Here is a 26,217-nt window from a genome sequence, read left to right on the forward strand (position 1 = left end):
GCACAGGAGTAGTGAATGGAGACTACAGCTATGATTTTAAATTACTTGATTAATTCTGAAACAACACTTCAGAGTCCATTACATCCAGCAGGTGTTGGGGTTCAGGCTGCACTCCCGCTGCATATTCAGGCTGCCTTCCCTCAAACAGCACAAGCATGTCATCTTTATTGCCCCCTCTTTTTTTGTGTGTCCAGCATTCCTTTCCTCCCCCTTGCTCCTCCTTTCAAATCTTCCCTGACTTTTACAGCAGGACAGAAGGGGCAGGTTTGGGCTAGAAGTGTCCCTGCTGAGGCTGCTGGCCTCTGTCAGTCTGTCCCTTATCCCGTGGGCAGTACTGCCAGGAAGGAGAAAACAAGAGCAAAGCACAGAAATCATCTCAGCTTCAGGGCTGACTGGATCCGGATAAAGCGGGGAGCACCGGACTGAAAACTCTTGCCATACATCACTCTGTAAGGACAGCCTTTTGTAAGGATCACTTGTCAGGGGGCTTTATTATGTGCTTGTTGCCTTTATTGGAGTCTTTGTGGCCTGATCCTGATGTGCTCTGTGTCTTGTTTCAGCCAGAATAATTGCTGCAGTTTGGGGAGTTCAGCCCAGCAGAGCTGCAGGCTCCGACAGAGCAACAAGACCCTATTCAGGGAGAGCACTGGAACGACTGCTCTGTGGCCAGGGTGCTCCTTCCCATGAATAAGGGGACAAAAGTCTGGGGCTAATGAGAAGCGCGACGTTGGAGTGTTTGTTTTGAAGACAGTGCCTCATTCTGCAGGCTGCACTCTGGAGGCAAGGGAAATTCTGTCTGGGGTCAGGAGTCTCCCAAAGGAAGGGGCTTCTGTTTGCCCTGAATGTGTAGCTCTTCCCAGCAGAGGTGACAGCGCATGAACCTGCTCTGGAGTCCATGGAAATCACTGGGAGCCTGTCTGCATCATGGAATGTGCCCTAATAGGACAAGCACAACGCTTGGCTGAGCTGTGTGGGAGGATCTACTCCGAGACATTCATGGGGGATGCAAGGGGTGCAGGGCTTGCCCCAAGGCTCTGCTGGAAAGCATTCCCAGCTCAGACCCACTGAGGGAGTGGAGGGATGGTCTCTACAGAGCTCCGTAGAAAGCTCCTCAGGGATCAGATGAGAATAGTCCTGGACATCCTGGGGGGCAGATAAAAAGTAGTTCTGCAGTTCTTTACCCTAATTAGGGTTCAAACCTCTGAACCCCAGAGCCTGTCAGGGTAATATCTGACATGGCCTAGAAATGCAAAGGATTGGGTTGGGGGAGTTGTGGGGTTTGGGTTCCATTGCTTTGGGAAAATACCTAGTTTTTTCTATCTTTTTGTCCCCCTGGTGCTTCATCAGACTTCACTTTCATTTTTAGGGTAGATAGAAAATAGTGTGCCAGCCAGCAGCAGAGGTGACTGTCTGTCCAGAGCCTGCTCTGCGCAGGGAAAACCATTCCTTGGGAAGCTGTTCCTGACCCGGGGTTGGTTCTGTGCAGTCGCCCCGCTCCGCACAGCCACCTCTCCTCCCACCCATGCCAGCGAGGAGGCTCCTGCACGGGGGCTCAGGCAACTGCCAGCATTCGCTGCAACACCCAAGCCAGGGGTTATTTATATTCCAAATCCCATTTTTCAGCACTGTCAATTTTTCCCTTATGGGCAAGCGCAAAGACAGTTAAAGGGACTTTTGGTGACATCCCCCCTGTTTAATGAAGCTTGGAGTTATGGGCAAGTGACTCGAAGTGCCGTTATTATCTGCATGAGCGGGCGAGGCCGAGGGTCCAGCGGTGTGCACAGAGCTCCCACAAATGTGCACATTGATCATGGCTAATCAGAGCGCCCGGGTCAGGGGGGCTGCAGGGATGGAGAGTGCTGGAAAAGCTGACAAATGAAGCAGCAGAGCTTTGGGTTAATGCGATATTCAAACAGAATGAGCTATTCAGTTTCTTAGGAGCTTGTCACTTTTCTTTTCCTCTGACATTTTGCTGGACACTCCAATAGGGAGACAGGGGGACAGTGAGAGTGCATGAGAGAGGAGTGTCCTAACTGGAAGGGGCAAGAAGAAGTCCTTCAAGTGGTTCTAAAGAGCAGAAGGGAAAGGCATGAGGGAGTTCTATTCTCCTGTGTCCTCCTCACTTTGCCAGTGCTTTGGACTCTAATTTTAGAGTAGAACACTTTTTAGTTGGTTTTTCCAAAAGGTGATTTTACTTTGGAACCTTTGTAATTTCTGCAGCCATCTGTTACTGTTCAGGCTGGAGTGTAGCTAAAGAAGAGATGTTTGGGGTGCTTCTCAGGCCTGAGCTGTGCTCTCCCCAGGGCTAAGCTCAGCACTGTGAGAGGTGAGGAGCTGTGTGCGATGCTGATATGGTTGATTGGTTGGTTATTTTTTCAGAACCACTGCACTGAAGGCTGCAGACAAAACGTGTGTGTCAGACACAGCATTGTTGCCTTACTTGGGTTTCTCATGACTTTCTGGTTTCTTAATAATAAATGTCTCACCTGAGGGCTTCTAAGTATCTGTTAAAAATTTCCTGCATTAGCTTTGCATGCTGGAAGCCCAGCTAGCAAGGCACAACAATTGTACTTTAAGTGGCATAAATGGTATCTGCCACATCCTGTGTGGAACTGTACAGAACAGACCATAGGTTTTGGGGTTTACTACTGTCACCCCTGCAGGGCAACAGGGGGGCTGGAGGTCCCTGCTGTCAGCTCAAGGCTCTCACCAGAGGAGGGGTCAGGTTATAGTACAGTTGAGGCTGGTGTAGTCTAAAGTAGCACCTCATACTTCAAGGAACTCTTAGCAAGAGCCTGCCTGGAATTAACAGCTGGAGAGATTTATTTGGTGCTCCCTTGGTTAGAGGGACAGAATGCTCTTAAGAGTGAGAGAGGTTTGAAGAATGCAGGGTCAGAGCTCCTGGAAGACCTTTGCCGATTCAGTAATCCTGTGGGCACGCAGTGCTGAGCTCAGCTCCTGGGAGGGGACTGGCCCGCTAGAGCAGGAGATCCTGGGAAGTGCCATAAAGCTTCCCAGGGAAAGTGCAGCACTTGACACTTGGGTCATCCCGTCTCTGTGCAGCTGTTGGTCAGGAAATCATCCTTGAAAAATTAATTAGATTTTGCTTTTTAGCGGAGTTTCATGTCTCTCAGACAACTTTGATTTCTCATGTTTTACTTTGGTTCTCCCTTCTGTTTCCTAAGCATTATCTTCTTCTTGGAAAATCTGGAAGTTAATTTTTTCCTATGTCTCAGTTACTTAAGCATTTACAGGGGGCTCTGAAATGGTTTTGCTGTTCCAGATGCAAATAACTTGTGAGTGCCCCAGCAGGACATTGCAGGGCTTGACCAGGAGAGTGTGTGAGGTTGTCAAGAAGAAAACCGTGTCACACCTGCATTGCAGGGAACAAGGAACTTTTCAGACTGCTCCCTGGAACAGTGTCACAATGAAGTTGGAAGGAAAAAGGCAGAGTGAGAGGAAGAGAGGAAACACATGGCTGTTTGCCTGGTACTTTTGGAGTGCACGACAGCTCCAGTTCAGCAATGGTGAGAGCAGCCCAGTAGTGTCACCGGGCTGGAGGCTGCAGCCTCTAAAGCTTGGGACAGCACAGCTCACATGGAGCTGACAGGAATGTGTGAGAGCAACAATGCATAACATAGCAAAGCCCTGGATTTCTTTTTCCCCACATACTGTAAAAAGCACAACAGATGGAAGGAACACCTTGGGGAAACAGTCACGGAGCTGGGGCTCAGGACATGGGAATTCAGCCGCTGAGGTGATACAAGACCAGGGATAAGCAGATGATCTCCCTCTCCTTTGTTTTGCAGATCATTTCAAGATGTTTTTCTTTCTCCCCGTTTGTTTTTACTCTCAGTTCTTCAGGGCTGGCACAGTTTCGTATTATCTCCCTTTTAGAGAGGGGCTTTCTTCCAGCACGAACCTGTCCTGAAGTACAAAAGAACAATACTGACTATTTGTTCATGCCAACAGCAGAATTATTTAATCTTCCCCGCTCTAACCAGTCCTGCAGTCTGCTGCTGCCTGCCGTGTGAGGTACCTGGCAACATTCTTCTACAACAAGCTCTCTCTCCTCATCAAGCTTCTGTCTCAGAGATGCATGTGAAGCATTTCAGTTTTTTCACCCTTTAATCAGATGCCTGACCTGCTCTGAACAGTTCTCAGCTTATGACCTCTTCCCAATAAACAAGTTTCAAACAAGCTGCCACATCAGATTTTGTGCAGGAACAATTGTGAGACAGCAAGGAAAGCTGCTCATGCCAAATAGCGCTCTTTGGGCCAGACCTTGCTCTCCTTCCCTGCAGGAATTAATTTACATTTTTGGAAAGGCACGACCATCTCACTGAAAAGAAATTATATAATTTCCCCAGCACCGAGAGATCTCCTGTTCTGTGGACAATGGAGTGTATTTAATTATGCAAAATATTTCTAGTGAGTTGTCCTGGAATGAACAGGGCACTTGTCCTGAATGTGCAGGGCACTCGGTTCTGCTGGAGTTAGGTGTGATTTCAAATGTGAAGGAAACACCACAGCCACCTGGACCACAGGTCCTTTGGTCAAGAAGAGTGTCAGAAACTTCCTGACACTCTGCCAGCGCTGTAATGCTGGAGTCTCAGAATGAGGCAGTGTGCAAGTCTTGCTGGGGAGCTCAGTAGCTCAGAGCTGGGTCTTGGTGTTGAAAGGTCTTGGTGTTGAAATTATTTTGGTGCAGGTTTATTTTTCGTCTCCTTTGTTCCTTTAATCATAATAATCAGTGGAACTGAGAGAGTGAAGAAAATGGTGATTTTCTTTTTGTGAACTCAGTTATTCTGACCAAAACTGTTACCATCTTTGGGACACTTGCTGGCAGCTTCAGCAAAGGATGCTGAAGTGAATGATTGGATGAGTGAATGATTGGCTGACACTCACTGTTTGGGCAATGGTTGAAAATACAGGTACACAGACAGGATCCTGTGCCCAGTGCTCCCTCCTCAGCCTCCTATCTCTGTTTCTAATAGCTCCTTTCACTGCTGCTGAATGCACATTGCCCCATTTTCCCTGGCAAACGGGGAAGGCATCCTGAGGCTTTGCAGTGCTGTTCTTTGCAAGGGTGGTGTGTCCGAACAAGGCACCTGGGTGCCAGCTTGGGGCAAGATGTAAATATTGTCCACCAGAATCCCAGTTCCCAGGTGTTTGAACACAGGGCGCTTGCCTGGAATGTTCTCCGCTTGCTGAGCTGGCCACTGTGCGAGTACCCGCGTTGCCTTGGCCTGGGAAGGGCAGGAACACTGGAAGGATATGGGATTATCTCCAGGTGTGTCACGGCTGGGTGTTGGCACCACCGTGCAGGTGAGCTCTGTGCACACTGCAGGGACCTGTGACAAACCATGACAAGGCTTTATCCCTCAGCTCCATAACCCAGTCTCCAGGACACCACTGTTTGCTGATCAATGTGGTTTTTCAAACTTCCTTTCCTATGGCTCCATTCCCTCATGTTTTTGAGAGATGCCAAAACTGGTTTAGCCCTGAGGTGCCATGACAAATGTTGTCAAGCAAGTGATGTAATTGTTCTTGTGCAGCCCTGGCCACGATGGCATGTGCACCTTGTCCACTGGTGACAGTCAATGCCAATAAACTTTGCTTTCCTTCTAGCCCCTTTAGATTGGAAAACCTTCCAAGATGATTGTTAATAGCTGACCTTGGACTGTTCCTCTGGTTCCTTCCTTGAGAAAGTCAGAAGAGTGAAAATGTGATTTTTCAGTGAGTACATTTGGTCCTGGTTTGTCCTGAGTGGAGGCGGCTGTGGAAGTTGGAGTGCATCCTGTGACTTCTGGGCAGTACCTTGTAGGACAGCCAGCAAACAGGAGTTCTGTATTGTGTGAAGGTGGGAGAGGACCAGCCTGGGCAAATTCTCCCTGCAGCAGCATTCCTATTTTGGCAAGTTTCTCTGGAGGAGGGAGTCTGCAATGATAATGCTCAGCTCACTCAGGCTCTCCAGATAGTCCATGGTCACGATAAAATTCTAAACACAACTTGATTTTTTAAATTATCCATGAGTACTTGGTGGGTGAGTCTTGAACATCTTCGGCTGTGCTTGCTGTTGGTAAGAGCAGAAGAGGAGAAAACAATCCTTTCAGACTTTGCAGGGTTTAAGAAAACTTGGTCTGTAGTATACCTTGACTGGACTTGTGAGCTTAAAAGGGGGAAAATGCTTCCAACCATCTTCCCCCTGATTCATAAATATTTTTCCCATCACTTCAGTGTTATAATCTCTGGTTATTTCTCTCAAGAGAAATAATATTCAGCAGTGAAAGCCAGGGCTAAGCCCTTTGCTGAGAGGTCAGGGACTATAAGAGCAGCATCCTTTGAAACAGGATCTGAGGCAGGAGACCACGATACAGCCGTGTTTGCTTGTTTGCTCAGTTTTTTTTTTTTTTTTTTTTTGTGTGTGAAATGGCTTGGCACCAGTTTATGCTTCATGTGAAATAGCTACTGTTGTCTTATTTACAGAAATTTTAAAAGCTTGATCAGAAATATGATCTCTCTAGTTTGTATGCATACTTTCCAGTAACTCAATTAAACCCCAGCTGCTGTGCAGGAGAGAGTGAGGGTGAGTCAGATCCTTTTTCTGAGGACTGTTTTTTATAGATTGCTCTTGTGCCCTCTTTGAGTGGTGAGAATTTAATTACATGGAAGGAAAAAAAAAAATCTAATACTTTGCCTGGGAATGGAAAAATCTAAGAATTCTTATGGTTTCCCAAAAATGTTTAGGACCCAATGCTGCTCTCAGCTGATGGAACAGCAGTTTTGGTGTGCAGTTCAGTGGGGCACCAGGCTCTACCCCTCTTCCTCCCCTTTTCTCAGATAACGATGGAAGTCAGCTGGAGACTTGATTCTCAGCTGGGCAAAGGAAGTCAACTCCTCCACGCCTTTTGATTGTACAGCTTGTGACTGTTCAAATCCCTGGACTTCAAGACTCTAATGAATTTTCCAAAGCTATTTTGAATAACTATTTAATTCTAGCCTTAAAGAACAAAATTATTGGTCAAATGAAATATTAGTTCATGTGAGATTGACATGTTCATTTGATTTTTTTTTATTTTGATTTTTAAAATATTTGGACAGGATTAGGCAGTGGGCATTGGAATGTCAGGAATGCACAGTTGAAACTATATCATATGGCATTAGTGCTCAAATCTCAATCCTAATTCTGATGATTTTAATAAAGGGAATTCACGCTGTCACTTCTGTCCTTTTAGGAAAATCCTGGATAATTTTTAAGGTGAAAAAATAATCGGATACAATTTAAGGTTGCTTCATTGCAATGAACCCAAAGCAAACTTGATCTGTGTAACTAGGATAAAATGCCAGCTATGTAAATTCAGCCTCTGTGGTCAGCCTGCAGGACGGGATAAGGCTCAGAGAAATGCCTCGCCAGAGGGGCTTGCTGTGCTTTGAGACTAGGGGGTTCTTGGACAGCCTTGGATTGATATTCCCATGCTGCTCTTTTCCCCCAGATAATCTGCAGGGAGTCACTTGGGCTTTTTAAAGAGAAAGCGCTTGGGAGAATCAAAAAGCCAAGATGACAAACAGTGTGTTAGACGTAATGGACGTAAATTAGAAAGCTGAAACCAGAGGTGAACATTCACATTAGGGGTTCAGAGGTGAAGTATCTGGTGGAGCTGATGACATTGCTCACATGAACCTCCTGTCCGTCCCTTCCCTTGCCTCCCTTGGTCTCAGCATGCCTGCTGCTGTCTGCATTTCCATCAGCCCTGGCACCCTGCTGCTGCAGAGCGCCAGCCTGGCTCGGGTGCCCTGCAGTCAGTCCCACAGCTTGGCACGGCCAGGCCCGCCCTGACCCCCGTCATCTGCTCCTCTCACAGGTTTTGGATCTGCGCTGGCTCCTCGGAGTGTTCTGCTCCAGAGCCCCAGTGCCGATCCAGAGCTCCAGGCACGCAAGGTGCGATGTGGCTCAGTGCTTTAGGAGTTACAGTGGCAGCAGTGCTGCGTTGGTGGTTGGACTTGGTGGGCTTAAAGGTCCCTTCCAACCTTGGTGCTTCTGGGGTTCTATGACTGTATCTCTTGCTCAGTCCGTTTCCTGAACCCTTTTGGGAGGGTTTTCCTGGCTGAGGGCAGTGCAGAACCTTGCAGGGCAAGTGGCTCCGGCAGCGTGGATAGCCCAAGGCAGCAGTGCCGTGCCCTGGCGGGGGGAGCGTGTCCAACCTAGCCTGTCACCAGCAGCTTGTCCTCAAGCACTGGCCAGAGCCTGGCTCAGCTCCTGGAGTTTAAGCCTGTCCTGGATCCCGAATATTTGGTTTACAGCACTGTCAGGTTCACTTTACAAATGCTTTGTGAACTTTTTAAAATAAAGTAGTGTGTGGAGGTACATTTCAATCACTTGAAATGCTGTTTGTGAGAACAAAAATGCCCCTTTCCCATGGCTGTGCTTTCTTTTATTAGTGAAATTTTAAGACTGGCAAGTATTGAGAAATTCCTCAATTTTGAAATTCATCATCTGAAGCCAGAAGACTATTGAATAAATATGTAGTAGTTTCTTGCCTTCTACTTGATGCATAATGTCTTGCTATTTAATTCCATTTGTGAATCGAGGCCTTAGAGCTTCAAGGCAGTCTTAGGCTTCCCTCGTGTCAGTTTCTGTACTGCCTTCAGTTGGTTTATTGATCTGAATCACTACGTGGTGCGCCAGTTCGTTTGTAGTCTCACATATTAAGGTGAGGAGAACGCTGGGCATTCTATCCCGGCATTTCCTGGCCCGGCACTCGGCGCCCTTCGCGCCGGGAGTGACCAGCAGGGGGCGCTGTCCTTGGCTCATCAGTTGGGGCCCTCGGGCACGCCTCACGTGGCTCTCGCGCCCCCCTCACGGGGCCCTCGGGCACTCCTCACGTGGGCCTCGCGCGCCCCCCCCCCCCCCCCCACGGGGCCCTCGCGCCCCCATCACGTGGCCCTCGCGCACGCCTCACGTGGCCCTCGCGCCGCCTCCGAGCCGCGGCGCGTGCGGCTCCCCTCACGACGCGGCGGGAACGCGCTCCCCTCAGGCGCGAGCGGCTCCTCTCACGGCACGGCGGGAAAGTGCTCCCCTCAGGAGGTGAGCGGCGCCCCTCAGGAGGCGCTGGTCCCGCACGTCCCTTCATCCCTGCGACTCCGGCTAAATTCTTTCGGTAAGAAGACTTTACTTTCTCGGGCGGGGATTGTTCCCCGGCATTTTGGGCTGCCGAGTGGCGCCTGGCCAGGGCTGCGGGTGCCCTCGGGATGGAAGTGTGGGTCTCAGTTCTTTAAAGCCCAAGTGATGGTCCTGCTGCTTCCAGTCTCACAGGCTGGGTTTGAGGAAAACGGGTTTTGGCTGTTTTGGGAAACAGGTGGGTTTGTGTCCAAAGGGCAGCAGCCGGGCTGCAGGCTGTGTCCCAGGCTGGAGGCCTGTTTCACTGTCTAGCTGGGAAAAAAAGGGGATTTCTGTCCTGTGGAGTGATTTTCAACGCAGGTGTATTTTGCCCTGTATTGTGCTTAGAGGTTTAAGACTCAGTGGGGTAGTGTGGGTTTTTTTTGTGTTTGTCTCTTGCGCTTTGTGTTCATGAACATTTCCTCTAATGTGCTCTTCAGATATTTCTGTGTTTTTAACTAGGTTTTTCTTTTATTATTTGTTCTGTTTATCAATATTATGTGTGTAAGAGTGCTGGGGAGGGGTTTTCTACTGTGTGTTCTGTTCCACTGTTACTATTAAGACAATGGTGACTAATTTGGGGCAAGTGTGTGTAGTAATATATTAATGCTACATTGAGTCCACCAGGTTTGCAAGTATCTACACGAGTTGTGTTGTGTTATCTGAAGAAAGTAGTAGTTAGTGCGTTTTTTGTTGGTGGATATACAAATTGTTGAGGCTCTTGGGTTCTTTCCGTTTTGGGGGGGGTTTGTGTTTTGTTTTTTTTTTTTAACCTTTTGTTTTTGATTGTGTTTTTGGAGGGTGCTTGAGATTTTTGTTTGTTTGGTTGATTTTTTATTATGTGCCTTTGTGGTTATTCATCTGGCAGATGGATTAATGCATTTAGTGGAGGTCGGGTGGCAGAGTGTGTGTGGAGTGCAAGCAGTGATCTGCGTTTAGCATTTCTTTCCTGTTTGTGTGGTGGTGCACAACAGAAAAAATAAATTGAAGCCCTGGGAGCTTTTGGGTGATCCTGAGTAGAAGGAGTCGTTGCAGGTTGTAAACTTTGTAACAAGCTCTTGTGCTAAAGATTGGGAAACAGTTGCACCTGTTCCTCAAAGGCAGGCCTTCAGCTGCGAGGGTTCCTTTACTGTCCCCGTATCTCCACATAAGGAATGTTTGGGATCGGGTAAGAGTTCTTACCGGAATATTTGGTTTACAGCACTGTCAGGTTCACTTTACAAATAGTTTGTGACCTTTTTCTAATAAGCAGTGTGTGGAGGTACATTTCAATCACTTGAAATGCTGTTTGTGAGAATAAAAATGCCCCTTTTCTATGGGCTCCCCTCAGGAGGGCGAGGCGGGAAAGTGCTCCCCTCAGGGCGAGGCGGGAAAGTGCTCCCCTCAGGAGGGGGCGAGCGGCTCCCCTCAGGGCGAGGCGGGAAAGTGCTCCCCTCAGGAGGGGGCGAGCGGCTCCCCTCAGGGCACGGCGGGAAAGTGCTCCCCTCAGGTGGGAGCGAGCGGCTCCCATCAGGGCACGGCGGGAGGCGCTGGTCCCTCACATCCCTTCATCCCTGCGACTCCGGCTAAATTCTTTCGGTAAAAAGACTTTACTTTCTCGGGCGGGGATTGTTCCCCGGCATTTTGGGCTGCCGAGTGGCGCCTGGCCAGGGCTGCGGGTGCCCTCGGGATGGAAGTGTGGGTCTCAGTTCTTTAAAGCCCAAGTGATGGTCCTGCTGCTTCCAGTCTCACAGGCTGGGTTTGAGGAAAACGGGTTTTGGCTGTTTTGGGAAACAGGTGGGTTTGTGTCCAAAGGGCAGCAGCCGGGCTGCAGGCTGTGTCCCAGGCTGGAGGCCTGTTTCACTGTCTAGCTGGGAAAAAAAGGGGATTTCTGTCCTGTGGAGTGATTTTCAACGCAGGTGTATTTTGCCCTGTATTGTGCTTAGAGGTTCAAGTCTCCGATTGTGGAGTAGTATGGGGTTTTTTTTGTATTTGTCTCTTGCGCTTTCGGTGATGTTTGTGTTCGGGAACATTTCCTCTAATGTGCTCTTCAGATATTTCTGCGTTTTTAACTAGGTTTTTCTTTTATTATTTGTTCTGTTTATCAATATTATGTGTGTAAGAGTGCTGGGGAGGGGTTTTCTACTGTGTGTTCTGTTCCACTGTTACTATTAAGACAATGGTGACTAATTTGGGGCAAGTGTGTGTAGTAATATATTAATGCTACATTGAGTCCACCGGGTTTGCAAGTATCTACACGAGTTGTGCTGTGCTATCTGAAGAAAAGTATCACTTCACGCATTTTTTGTTGGTGGATACACAAATTGTTGAGGCTCTTCGGTTTTTTTCTGTTTAGGCTTATTTGTTTTTTAACTTTTGGTTTTGGTTGTATTTTTGGAGGGCCTTAAGATTTTTGTTTGGTTGGTTGGTTTTTTATTATGTGCCTTTGTGGTCACTCATCTGGCAGATGGTTTAATGCATTAAGTGGAGGTCGGGTGGCAGAGTGTGTGTGGAGCGCAAGCCGTGATCTGTGTTCAGCGTTACCCTCAGCTGTGCCCCAGTCGCTGCCTTTGGCGTCTATGCTGGAGGTGGGCACAGCAGTGCTGCAGGGGCTGCGAGCTCCCCCAGCTGCCCTGAGCCCGTGCTATGGCATTACGTGAAGGGATGCACCTGTGAGAGCCATCGATCCCAGGCCATTTAGAGATGTCCCTGCTTGTTATAGTATGTGTAATGTACTCTAACCAGCTCTTAACTGCTAATGCCATGTATCTTCCCTGTGCCACAACTTCGTTTCAACATGTGAGCTTTAAACATGTGAGGGTTTACTAAACAATAAAAAAAACCAAACAAACAAAAACAACAAAACCGTGCAACAGAAAAACATCCTACCTCCAAAAACCCCCAACAAACAACAGAACCTAACTTTACTCTGAAAGTACAACGTCTGGTTCTAGGTGTTTGTAGTGTCCAAGAGTGATGCTTTGGGCTTTCTCAGGTCTTTAAAAAGAATTGGTTTTTGGCTGACACTTAAGGGAGCAAATGTTGGGGGTTTGTTGGTTTCGTTTTGACTTGTTAGTTTCTGGATTCTTTCTTGCTTGTGTGGTGGGGCACAAGAGGAAAAATAAATTTAAGCCCTGGGAGTGCAGGGCTTTTGGGTGATCTTGAGTAGAAGGAGTCTTTACAGGCTGTAAACTTTGTAACAAGCTCTTGTGCTAAAGATTGGGAAACAGTTGCACCTGTTCCTCAAAGGCAGGCCTTCAGCTGCGAGGGTTCCTTTACTGTCCCCATATCTCCACATAAGGAATGTTTGGGGTCCGGTAAGAGTCATGTTATTGGGAAGGGGTTGCAGCACTGGTTCTTTACTGGCGGGGAAGCAGAGGCCCGGGGAGACAGACAGCAGCATGTTTTGATACTGAGCTTTGGAGCAAGGAAATAATTATGACTTTATCAGTTAAGTGTCAGTCATTCTGTCTCTTGCTGTTTTGACATGTTCCATTCTAGTGACTGGTGGTAAAAGAGATGAGAGTGTTAGGGGGGTTTGAAGGGAAAATTTTAATGGAGGGAAGCAAGGGGAGAAAAAAACCTGTCGAAGACAATTTCTGGCAGGCGGTTGGGTTCCTGGTGCAGACAGATTGGCTGATGTTGATTGTTGACAGCTTCTGCAGCTTGCTAATTACAACTGTAAAAAATTCAGGTGAATGACAGGAACTTGAAATGTTAATTCTGCTTTTATTATTTTGCAGCTGCAACTGTTAGTTGGCTCTTGCTGTAATTGATGGACACTGCCAGTTGCTTAGACAGATGGGAATTAATACCGGTGTTCCCATTAGAACTCACCATCGCAGTCACACTGGCTTTGAACTGGGTTGATGTGTGCAAGAGAGTGTGTGTGGAAGGAGGAAGCGTGGCTCCTGCCTGCAGAACTTGCCTTCCAGGGTGTTGAAGCCATCCATCCAACACAGAACAGATGAGCTGCTTGCCAGGTTAGTACGTGCAAGAACAGGCCCTCTGTTTGCTCTGAACTTCTGGAAAAGGTTACATGTTGATAAATGCTGCCATAATAACATGGGTGTCTTAAGACTTGTGTTAAGTTGTTCTGATTGTTCCTCATCAGAAATGCAGCTGTCATCTTGGCTGGTGTCTCCTGCTGGTGGTCACCTGCTCACCATGTGAATTGGGAACTATAATGCTGGTTGAAAGCAAAATGCTAGAGGTAGGGTAAGTCAAGCAGTTAAAAATGTCAAGTAGTAGAGCAAAGGAGCAATGGGTCAGGGTTTTTCCAAAGCCGAGGTGTAATCTTCTAGGTGGAAGAAACGATTAAGAGAGTTGTAGTTGTTTGACTGATCTGCCCCTGAGCCTGCTTTCCATATGGGTAATTTCCTGGTCTCTGAGTATGGATTTGCTTCAGCCTTGCAGGGTTGGGTTGCTGAGGGAAGAAGTGGCTCAGTTTGTCTCTCTGAGGACCTATTCCTTTCCAGAGGTTCAGTCTGTGGGAGTGAAGCAAGTCAGCATGTGCAAAGAGCTCTTCGTATGGGGAGGGAGCTGCAGAAGTGTCGGTCCAGGTTGCTGAAACCTTGACTGGTTTTTGACCAGCGAGATGAGTCCTTCAATTCCAAGTCCTCAGATGCTTGGCTTTGTTTTTTTTTTTAGCAGTTTGCAGAACACATGGCTTTGAGGTGGTGTGGAAAATGCTTCTTTCCTGGATGCTGAGAGTTTGCGGTGAGTGGGACTCTCATCCCTGGAGGCGTTTGTGAGCTCTATTACAGGTAGGCTGACAGAACACACAGCACTCAGCTGGAGCTGCCAGTGTCCCTACATGCTGGTTTGTTGGTTCCATGCAGGGCAGGTCATGCACACACGGTGCCCTCTCCTCCTCCCACATCTCCTGCCATCAAATCCATGCCTGATGCTCAGACCCAGTAGGTCTGGCTGCTCACTCAGCCGAGGGGCTGAGGTGTGAGCAGTGCATGGGAGCCCCTCCCTGAATCCAGCCGCAGAGCTGTGGTGTGCGTGGCCGTGCGCTCGCACGCAGCACAGGAGATGTTTGACGCTCAAGGTAGGAGCGTGTTACCCACTGCTATGCCAATTACTGGATATTAATGGCAGGATAGCATGCATATGCCTAAACTGGGAAGCAGAAGGTTAATAGACGAACAGCACCAGAAGATCCCATTTATCAGTTTCTATTTATCTCTCCTTGGGAGGTGGCAGGTTTACAGTAAATACCTTCTGTCCTCCTAATTTCCTAATGATGGGGATAATGATGGAGAATGGTGAAGTCATTAACTGGGACAGCCTCTGTGCATCACTCTGTCAACCACATCTCTCCAAGACCTGCAATGAAAAGTGATAGGCCCCAGCTGTTCACCAGATTCTGTTCCCTTCCCCCTTCCCCATGCTCAACCCCAGTTGCAGGCTTAGCAATTAAAAAACAAGGGGAAAAAAATGAGACCCAAGACCTGAAAGACACAAGCCAGTCCTTTTTTATGCTATGCTAGGCATTGATAGCCTACTGCCCTGTACTTGGGTGTGAGTTGGCCCCCATTCCAATGCTCCCAGTGAAATGCAGTGCTGTCCCCAAACTGGGTGGTGTCATTTGGGCCAGGTGTGCAGTTCTGGAGGGAGGAATATGGGCTGGTGTGAGTGGAAGCCGGAAGAAGATTGTGCTTCTGGAGCACGGGCACTGGGTTTCCTTGGTCCTGCTTCCCATTTTTGCCTTCTCTGGAAGAACCTGTTCAATGCCTGTAAAAACGGCACCAGTTCTCTGTGTCTGATTCTTGTGTCCTGGGGTACTGATGGATTTTGGGGCTTACCAATGTCACGTAGAACTGTGGGCAGCACAGGGGATGGGCTCTGTTTCTAGATCCCACTGCTTGAAGTTCACAGGACAGAGAAGTGTTCCTGGAAGATGAACCGAAGTTCAAATGAAGATGCATGTAAGTAAATTATTGCTTTGAAAAGATTGTCCTTTTTTTCCCATTATGACGTTTCTATGTAAGTGACTGTTGAAGTTTTTTATATTTGTTTCACTTTTGGACAGTGGCTGGGGGTTGATAACTGTTTTCAGGGAGTTAAGAGTGATTTGCCATTTATAGCAGCCATGTGTTCATCCGATGAGGGCCTGTGATTATGGCCAGCCCTATTTTGAGCAGGCTGTGGCCTGGAGCACCACATGGCAGAGCCACCCAGTCATCCTGCGGGTGGTGCCTTTTGGTCGTGACTGCCACATGCTGTGCCTGAGAGTCTGACCTTCTGCCTGGGTGCGCTCTGCAAAGAGAGGTCTGCCTCAAGTGAGGTTTTCCTGTGCATTCACAGTGTGCTGGGCTCATAAAAGAACTCCGGAGCTGTGGGAGCTTTGTGTTAGAAGGGTTCATTAACTTTCAAATGTTTCAATTGAGAAATTTCAGAGCTCAGCATAGACCAGGGTGGCTGGCTTAGCCAAGAGTGTCCCCTGACAGTCAGGTACAGATGTGATTGCTAGTCAGAGCACCGTAAGAAACCTAATAGTCTCCCAGCAAATGTCATACTTGAGCTGGAAAGGATTAAAGCAGATAGCCCGGAGAGGCTGTAAATAATTTTTATTGGGCTTTAAGAACTAGGGAGACAAGAGGAGCCTTTACCTTGTAGCTTGCTAGGAATTGTGCCTGCAGGCTTGCAGAGTGTATGCAGTGGTGAAAGAAAGGGTTCTGGGACTGGTCTTAATCTGAGCAGGTGCTTTAACTGTGTTCTGAAGTGCATTGTGCTGGGGTAGATCATGGTGGTACAAAGGGGTGTTTTTCTGACTGCTGTCTCTGGTGTCTGAGCCCTGAGACATGAGAAATGCAAGGCAATGGAAGACTTTGCTGTTTGGGAGATGTGATGTTAGCTAGTTAGCACATGACACAAATGGAATGTAAATGTTTCCTGTACACTTCCTTCTTTATTTGCAAATGCTAGATGCTTCTCTTTGCTGTTCAAACCTACTGAGTTTGTTTTTTGTTTTGTTTTTTAAAACTCATGCTAATCTTTTAGCTTTGTGCTGGGGAGTCTTCTCCCAAGGGAGGGGAGTTGAGTTAAACACCTCTGGTATCACTTGGTTAATAACTTTGTGCCTCCGGTCACAAATTTTGAGACTGGGGAAAGAAGAGTTTGATTTCATGTGTGATCATGCAGGTCCGTCTGTTTAACCTTGTTAGCTTGGTGCAGCTTAGGGGCTGATGTTTGACCGTAAGTCTGTCCTCCAGCTTTGTTTTAGACATGTGAGAGGTGCCGGTTCACTGGATTCCTGCCACTCCTAGGACAAGCTGCAGGGGCTCTTTGATGGTTTTTCAATGTTGTGACCCTTGCTGGGTTGTTTCTGGCCAGCTGGCCTTGCCTGGGTTCTCCTCAAGAAAGGCTAGCCCAGTGCTCTCAGTGAGGCCAAGCCTTGTGGATTGCAACCCTCTTGTGTTGCAACAGTTCCCGTAGGAGCTCCTAGCCAAAAGTTAGAATCTTGTGGGTTGTTAAAGTCTTAACTTGCTCTGGTCTGTCATTTGCAAGCTGAGTGGTCCAGGGGTGAAGTCCGTGCTTGTGTTGCTGTGGCCAGCCTGTGTGCTTTTGACAGCTCAAGCTTGATACAAACCAGGCTGCATAGAACATGTGATATTACATAGCTGTTGGCTTCTAAATAAGAAAAATCGTATTAGTACTTCGATAAGCCATCTCTATGGTAATTTCAGGAATGCATGAGGTGGCTGTTCTTCCTGGGAAGAAAGAGCTGACAGATCTTATACATAAACTAACTGTAGGGAAGACTTAAGAGCCTAGTAAGGAGGAGAGTTTTACTTCTTTGAGTAATGTTTGATGGGGAAAATAAAGGCATGACCAATCACCTACCACTGTGGAAATTTATTTGGGTAGGACAATATCTACAGCACCAAATCTTGAGGAGGATGGCTGCTGTTAGAGATATTGCTGGTCAAGTGAAAGAAATGTCACTGGAGCATTGTAATAGCTATCTGAAATAATTTTCTCAATTATGTGTAACATACAGCAGTCGATGACTTAAAAAATTATCCTATCTGACAGGACAAAGGCAGCAAAAATGTTAAATTTAAGATGATTTTTAAAGGTGCAGGATGTACATGCTAAACCTCTGGCTATTGAGGGTTGAAAGGAAACAGGAGTGGCTGTTGGCAATGAGCATTTAGCTCTTTACTACTTGCCTGACTACATCTGGTTCTGGCTGCTGCACACAGCTACAGCTTCCAGAGGGAAGCGTAGCAGTGCCTCTGCAGGACGTTATGTCTGTAGGACATTATGGATAAACCTAAGGTTTTGCATGGATTTCAGTGGACTCTCGCTTCCAGATGAATGGTGTAAAAGGAAGCTGTCAGTGGTGTTTTGCTTGAGTAACTAAATTGTTCCTGCTTCTGCTGGACGAGGTACTAAAGTTTGGATTCAGTAGGAGGCACATGCTCCAAATGGCAGTGCTTATTGGGGCTTTTCTGTACTGCTCAAATATGGGAGAACTCATGGACAGCTGTGGAGAAATGTGAAATAAAGGCAGGGAGCTGTTAAATAAGATGATGATAGCTGTTTTAAGGAGAAGGCAGCTGAGTATCCAGTGTATCCCACTGACTGCCTCAGCTCAAAAGCACTGTCCAGTGCTGCATTTGCTACGGCACTGGGATGTTTAAAGGGAATTCCAAGAGCTGTAGAGGGTCTCAGCTATCTACCACTTCTCTCTTCCTGAAGAGCTGTTGTGATTTGTCTTGATATGAAGGAGCCTTCTACTCGCTGTTCTCAGAACCTGCACGGTATGAATCTGCCCTTGCTGCCCTCGATACTGACTCCTTCAAGTCCTATGGTAAAGAGTTAAAAACCTTTGGTCAAGACTTAGGCTTTCACTGGGTTGTATTTCATTTGTAATTTTAACCTTTGATAGGATATTTTCCTTATTCTGTGTGCGTCTTTCCCCTTCCCATCTTTGCTCCTGCTAGCAGAGGAAACCTATGCAGTTCTGTCCTGCTCCCATTTTTCAGATAAACCATCCATGATACAGGGAGCTCGAAGCTCAATGGACTGTGCATGCAGCGTTGTTGGGGTAAGCGCTGTAAGAAATAGGCAGCACTGTGGTGCAGAGCTCTGCTTGTCTGTTCCCGGTGCTCTCAGTCATGGAGTATGTGCTCACATACTCCATCAGCTGCTGTTGGCTTGCCTGCCTACACAGGCTAAATGTAAGGCCCCCAGTGAACATTTCTGTCACTTTTGCTGTTCTGGCCACTTTGCTTAATCAAAGAGCTGGAAGGAAAGCTCTCATTAGAGAGGCTTCCTCGGTTGTACAGAAGCCTCTGCTTGGCTAATTGAGGCTTTAGAGAGCTCGTGGTTCTGGTTGGGGTTGGTCTGCTTGATGTGATCTGGGCCTGAGGCAGAATAAAGCGAGCAGACTTAAATGATGTCTGAGCTAACATGATGGCTGGAGATGAACAGGGTTGTGTTCTGTAAGGCTGTTGCTGAGAGACTACAGAGTTTCTTGCTGAAGCAGTAAACTGCTGGAATGTGCAGTGGCTGGAGAGGTAGTTGGGAATACATAGGTGAGAGTCTGCACAGGGTGAATTGATCACTTTCTGCTTCCGTGTTCGGTGGTTGGAGCTCAGGCCCCTCATATCACATATTGGAGGAAATAAGGGTGCAAGGCAAGCTGGGCTGCAGAGCCTGCAGTCTGAATGGAGGAAGGAGGTAAATTACATGGAAAAAGGTGTAAAGGATAGGGGGACAGAGCTAAGGCCTCTAGCTAATGTATCTTTAGTGCTCAAGGCTCTTACGCTTCTGGAACAGTGTAGCCTAGTCCATTTTGTATGGACTAGACTAAAATACAGACTCTGTATTTTATTAAATTTTTTTGTGTAGTACTTGAATTCAAGATCCTAAAAGTTGCCACCTGAGAATGAGTGAACAAGGGGAATTATTCCAAAGGACTTGTTTTAAATTAGATCAGTAGAACTTAGGGCCTTAATAGTTGGTGTCCTAGAGAAGAAGTGTGATGGATGAGATGAAAAAGAGCACTTGCTCTTTCAGGGTATGGGAAGTCTTCCTCTCTGGTCAGTGACTTGAGTGAATCACACCTGAGCAGGGTTCCTCTGTTGTGGGCCAAAGGCAGTGGTCTTAATGGCCATGCAAAATGTGGAGTTGCCAGGCTTGCTTTGGAGGGCCCTGGCTTGTAGGTGGGTATGCCCTGGATGTTCTGGGTGGTGAAGAAGTGGAAGAACAGGAGGCTCAAGGTCACGTGTTCAGCTGCGGGTGCTGAAAGCCAATCTCCATCCCAAGCAGAGTGTCTGAGCAGAGGTTTCAAGCTCTGTGTTTTCTGCAGCTTTTGGACAATTGTGTTGCAAAGGATTTAGCAGTCATTGAAAGAGTTGGAGGGAGCAGTTGCTGCTGTTTGGGAAGCGTTGATCCTGGTGCCTGGGCAGGAAGGCTCCCTGCTGTCTGAGCAGTGTCTCTGGTCATGTGGCAGGGTCCTCCTTCCCTGTGGGAAAGGAAATGGACCAGCTACCAGGTGCCTAGAATTAGAAATTAAGCTGCCCAGAGAGAGGATGCAACCAGTGCAGGTCAGTTACTGAGCAGGGTAAAGATGGAATCCATTTCCAAGTGGAGATGGAGAGAAGGACAAAGGGGAAGGGTCAGTGGGGGGTGTCCTTTGGATCTTTACCTAATTCCCATGCAGTATTCCTCATTGGGCAGGCCTTGTTAAATGTGTCTCAGTAGGTCTGGCCTGTTGGGCGGGAATCAGCACAGAGACCAAGGGACAGATGGGGAAAGAAGACAGGATATACAGGAATGTACATGATGTCATCACATCAAGGGATGTGTTAACTGTGAGTTTCTTTGTTACCAGTGGGATGGTGTATTAGTGCCTGACCTTGCAGTGAGAATTTGGCCATTCCCTCCTCTCCATTCCTTTTCCTGTTTGCTTTTTATCTTGCAAAGCAATAAAGATGCTGAAATATGGAGACTTCCTATGGGAGTGGAACTCTTCAGATTCAGCATTGCTCTGTGGAGAGAGAGATGCAGGAAGCTGTGAGGGTAGGACGAGGAGGTTTGTCAGGGAACCTTGGGCGAGGAGCTGAGATGACTGTGAGACAGCACAGTTGGGAACAGCGCTGGGTAGTTGCCTTGCTTGTGTTGTGTCACAATCTTCCCACGCCACGGCAGGTTCCAAATGTGTGACAGAACTGTGCCTAAGACTGAAGGATTCTCTGTCATACATCTGCTGTCTGTCTCCCACATATGGAGGGGACAGGGACCTTTGTTTTGGTGGTAGAGGATCCTCAGGCAAGCTGTCTGTACTGATCTGAACATATGATTTGGTGTGCCAGAGATGAAGGTGTGGCTGAGCAGTGAGGCAGCCAGGAGGGCTCCGGGAGCCGAGTGCAGGTTTGCTGACTGGTCTGACTTGGCTGAGTGACGACTTGTCAGGCGGGGGTGAAGTCTGAATGAGTGCAGAATAGAAACTTAGGGATGATTGTTAAACGCAGGAAAGCCATTCTGAGCTCAGGTAGTCCCAGAGGAGCAGATTGTTAGAGGACTGGGTGTGTGTCCTGAAGGGAGTGTCCCCATGGTCCTGCTTCATTCTGTCTCCCCTTGATAAGCTGTGTGCTGCTGGTTTCTGTCAGAGTGTGCTGGGCTGGATAGTTCTTTGGTTTGGGCTACAGCAGATGTTCTTCTGAAAGAAGCTACTGCAGAAATGGTGTAAAACAAAGGGAGCTTAGAATTCTTGAAAGTATTTCCCAGACTTTTAAGGATCTTGGACCCATGGCAGTGGTAAATCAGGGTAGTTTCTGCAAGGCAGAGCAGGCTAGTGGAGTTAGTGTATCACTCTGGCAGTATGCAGAAGCTCATAAATGTATTGGAGCTAGCTATGAATGAAACGTGTCATGTTTTGATTCCCTAAATGACTCTGAAAAGGTTGATTCAAGACTTTGCTCTTACATTGTAGTTATGGCTTTGTCCCCAGCTTGGCAGTGGTCTTTCATTGCTCACCTTTCTGATGAGAGCTGTCTTTTCCCTAGATTAAGTGATCTGTAGCCCCATGAACCCCAGAGGAGTGGGTGTGGCCAGGTCTGTCCATGAAGTCCTGCTCTGTCATGCACATCACTTGCTCTTGGTGGGTTATGTGGGTGTACTGGCTGCAGCCTTGTGTATTCCGTGTTACCCAAATACTTGTTTAGAGCCTGGCAATCTCCAAGGAGCAGGCTGCACTAATGATGACTGTGGGAAGGTGAGGAAGCTGGGGGCAGTTTTGGGTTGGTCTGGATGCAGCTGCCATTGTTGTTATCGTTTCGCTCATGTCTAGGTGAGGCTTTTCTACATAGGGTAGGACATGGTCTGTCCTTTGTGAAACCTTGAGTGCACCCTGCCCCCGTGGTGCTTTCAAACCAGAAAAAGGGTATGTGACAGTTTTGTATCATGCAGCCAACAGGAAGGAAAATAGTGTCTTAAATGACAGCCATTAAATCCACTAAGGAGACAATTCATCATGGCTGTGGAGTCATCTTTCTTGTCATCTGGGACTTTGAAAAGGTGCTCATGGTAATGCTTGCTTAAAATATGTTTCATGCTCCTAAGGACATTTGGGATTTTTTTTTCCCAGCTGGAGACCTCTGTGTTACAAAGGTACACTGGAATTTAACATATTAAGAGCAGTCAGCTAATCCTAAGACTTGCCTCTGGCATTTGAGTGTATGCTTATGTAAGTATATATACTGAAAGTGAGGGTGTGTAGTAAATTATGGACAGCTCAGGAACCAACTGACCAAGGTTGTGTAGAAGCGATGCAGTTGGGAAAAAAAACTAATGAAATAGCAAAAAAAACGGTTGCCTGAATAATCATCTCCTGGGCTGAGATTATTTTTCTATGGATATTTACTGAACTGCAATAAATATAGTGGATTTGGAAGGAGGTGAATTCTACATCCAAGATAGACAAGAGAAGGTTTAGTACAAGACAGGTTTAATAAAGAGAGTTCAGAAACTCCTTGAAACCCAAAATATGAGATTCAGCATAGGAGTTAAAATTCTAATCCGTATCAACATGTGGAGTTCCTTTTCTGTAGCAGAGTATTCAACCCTTATATACCTAGGAGTTATTTAGAACGGGAAGAAAAGGTGAGGGTCAGAACTTTTTGAGCTCTATCTGAATATGCCCAAGCGAAAGCACAGGCCTCTGTATATCTCACAGGGAGATGCATTGTGACCTGAAGGATCTGACCTGGCCCATCCTTAGATTTCCCACCTGCTCTGTGGTCAGGTAAAGCAGCAGTGCTGGACCATAGTCCATGTATTGGTCAGGAGTTTTGAGCTCCCCATGAATGCCTTTGGAGCTCAGTGCAGCTGAGTTTGCATCATCGTAAATTAAGCTCCTGCTGAGGTCAGAGGGCAGGAGCTAATCTGTAAATGAACATTCCTCAAACTCTAGTTATGCATTGGACCTTTGAGATCAGCTCTAACAAGCGTAATGCTAACTGGATTAGTTTGTTGTATGCCACTGGGAAATTAAATGTGTCTTCCAAGTTCTTGTCACTTAAGATTTGCTGTGACATTTACTGTGTTTGACAAAATGCGGGAAAAAGAGGTTCCAATTAACCAGGACATCAAATGGTGTGGATGGTGCGGTTTCTTTTGGAGGCACGATACTCAAAAGGTCAGTCTCTCAGTCAGCTGACCTCAGTTGTTTGTAGCGTTGGCTGTGGCTAATGAGTACTCAGCTCAGTCCATAGTGGGAGCTTTATGGAGGGCACATCCAGATAATGGGTGGGTGTGGGCAAATTGGCTCTTTCTGATAGCTGTGTGCTAGAGGTGGAGGGATGTGCAAACTCTCTCTTAACATAGAGAAGAAGGGACTGAATGCTAAGTTTAAGAGCCAGGAATGTCACCATGAAGTCAGTATCCTCACACCTGAGTGGGAATTGTTGCTGTCTTAGTGCTTCTGCTTGGGCTTGTGAACGGCACAGAGCCATGTGTGACAGGATGGTGGTTTCAAGGTGGAGCAGAACAATGATTCCTTGGGTATAGTACATAGAAATATATATTGCTGTGTCCACACAGAGCAGTCAGTGCTGACAACAGCCTGGAGGGAAGGTGGATAAGTCTCCTGATAGGCTGTTGTTTTTCAGCTGCTTTAAATGTTGGTATCAATCAGTTGCAGGTAACTCATTACTTGTACTAGAGTTTGTGGCAGCTGCTGGCCCTTTATGTGGGCTGTTTCCAGTGCTGGCACTGGGCTATATTATGTCTGCCTGAAAAAAATTTGCAGTTTGAAAATTAGACTTTTGGGCAGAGCTTCTGTAGATGATGTTGGATTTATACCGAAGTGACCCCCAGGAAACCATTAACGTTAAGCTGGCCAGGCACCTTCCCTTTCTGCTCAAAGCTTTTGGTGTTTAGGTTAAAAATGTGTCGTTTTTCTCTGTCCCAGCAAAACCATGTTTTACCTAAGTTTTGAAATGCACTGCAGCAGGGTTTTATTCTTCTGCTGTTAAGTGAAGCCTGATAGAGCAGTGCTGGTTGGCAAGTGGCAGCTCTTGGAGGTGGTCAGCCTCAATGCAGCCCATAGATTTGTACGCCACTGGGGCTTGCCAAATGCTTGGGAATGCCCATTTGAAAGAAATGAAAAATAATTCAATATGCTTCTGAGATCTCTGTGAACTTTACTTATTTAAGAGCTAAGGATGAACACATTCTTTGCTAGATATTCCTGCTTATTAATACTGTGTTTGTTTTCCTTCATTGAACTAGATTCCATATGTGTACTGTTTCGCAGGAGTGTCCAGCAAGTACCTGGGATATACTGTGCTGTGAGCGAGGCATCTCTAGGCAACCTCTAGGCTTTACCTTGTCTGCTTTCCACTGGGCTCTGTTTAATTCAGTGGGAGTGGAAATCCAACTTCCACTGGAGATGGGAGAGGGGAGGAAACAGTGAGAGTGAGAGGGCCGGGAGAAAGCTTGGACTATTGTAAGTTGGTGGCAGTAGGGTCACGGGCCAGAGCAAGAATAAGATAGTTGCCTTGAATTTCTGGAGGAAATAAGAACTTGGAGTGGTGGTTTGTGATACTGTCAGGCTTTTGGCTGAAGCAGACTTCCTGAGGCACAGTGCAAAAGAAATAATTTCTCAAATTAAATAGAACTCCCTGCATAACTGAAGTCATAGCAACAAAATGACCTCACTGCAACTTTACTCCCCCCTCCTTGTAGTTGTTTCTTTAATTTCGTACAATATGTTATTCTTGTTGTTTGGAATCGTGGGGAGGAGGGAGAGAGGGAAAACCAACCTGTGTAAAAATTAGCTTTGAGTTATTCCATCTGTGGACTCTTAATTTTGTCATGAAAACAGAGAAGCCTGGCAGGAAGCGAGCTTGTGACTGGCTCCATGTATCCTCTTGTCTGGAGCTGGGTAAGAAGTGTGGCATTTAGAATGAAAGCAAAAGCTTCATTTCTGGAACTCTGAGTGTTTGCCCAATTCTTTGACCATCTGTTTTTGTTGACAACCACCTCTTTGTGTTGTGCCAAAGTTATTTTGGCTTTTATAATTTGTAGATGCATGTGCGTGTGTGTATATGGTGGAGTGGTTGTGTGTCTGTGTGTGGATCGTTAGGGTGCTGCTGACTCGGTCAGACTGGGGGAAGTGGGATGTGTAGAAGTAGGTATTCTGTGAGGATTGAATTACCAGGAGAAATACAGTGAGTAATCCTGGCTTCTCTTAGAGACACTTGAGTCTTATCTGTGTTACCCTGTCAAAAGCTGCCAGCTTCTAGTGGCTGTCCTTAAGTAACTTTGCTTGCATCACAGCCATTCTGAGTACGCAAGTACTTGCCTTAGAAATGACTGCTGGGCTGAACAGTCCTGATGGAGAGCCCAGCAGCTGACTGAAGGTAGAGAGCAGCTGGGTTCCTGTCCTCTGTGGTGCTGGCGTGGAGGTGCTTAACCACCTTAGCCTCTCTTGAGCTGTGCTGCTCTTCCATTCTTACTGTCAGTTAGGGGGTAGTTACTCATTCCCTGTATCCTTCACATGATAATTTTATCCCCAACCAGTACGGATTGGAGATGTGCTGGAGCAGCTGATGTTGAGAACTCTACTGTAGAACGGCAAAAGAACTTGGAAATTCAGCCACAAAACCTAGCATGAGACACCTTTTTGAGCATATATGTGTGTTTCTAAACCTGTGTTTTCTCTACCTTGTAATAAAACGTCTTTATTTTCTTCTGAAAGCTGTGTAAGGAAGCTGACCGCTTTCTGTGCTGTTTTCCACAGTGAGTTTTTCCTGCAGTGTCTTCTGAACTCTTGTTGGCATGAGGGTAGGCCAGAGGAACATCTATAGTCCATGACAGCAGCAAAATGAGGCTAACAAATATCCTTCTGAGGATGCAGCGTGACAGCTTCATCCATCCCGCTGCATTTGCATCGGGAGTGCGGAATGGCTGCGTGTCATGGGCCACTGCCACTGCACACAGTCATTTATTTAATAACTCGTGCGCAGGCATTAAAGGGGAGCCTGCAAGACATCATTGTGGTGGAGACAAATAAGAAATTAAGAGATGGAAGCATTTAGAAAAGTCTGGTTTGTGCTGTTCCATTATCGTAACTTTCTGTTCAGCAGCGCTTCAGGTAGAAAGCGAATGGGGTTTTGATGGACAGTAGCAAGGCACGCACTGTGGCATGGCACAGTGGCTTCCCTGTGGTTTTTTTCTATGCTCTTGAGTTTGAGGGTGGCCCTTTCCAAATGTAAGCTTTCCCCCTTGCAATATAAAGTGTTAGAGTTAATTAAGCAGCTTGCACGAGATGTTTCTGGCATGTGAACCAGGTAGATTAAAACTGTTTCAAATCTGGATGATGGCTTATTTTTCTCCAGAGCATCATTAATTCACAAGAAATTGAGTCTCTTTGTTAGTCAAGATTTTTCTAGGAATACCAAATGCTGCAATTCCATCCTGGGGAGAACTCATTTAAAGTGGAGTGCCTTGAAATCCAGCTTTTAAAATACTTACCTAGAGAGAAAAATGGAGAAACTGAAACTCGTGGAATTGGTAGTCACTTCTGAAAATCTGTTTCTAAGCATAAAATG

The sequence above is a fragment of the Fringilla coelebs genome (assembly GCF_963513975.1).
Source record: "Fringilla coelebs genome assembly, chromosome: 4".
NCBI lineage: Eukaryota > Metazoa > Chordata > Aves > Passeriformes > Fringillidae > Fringilla > Fringilla coelebs.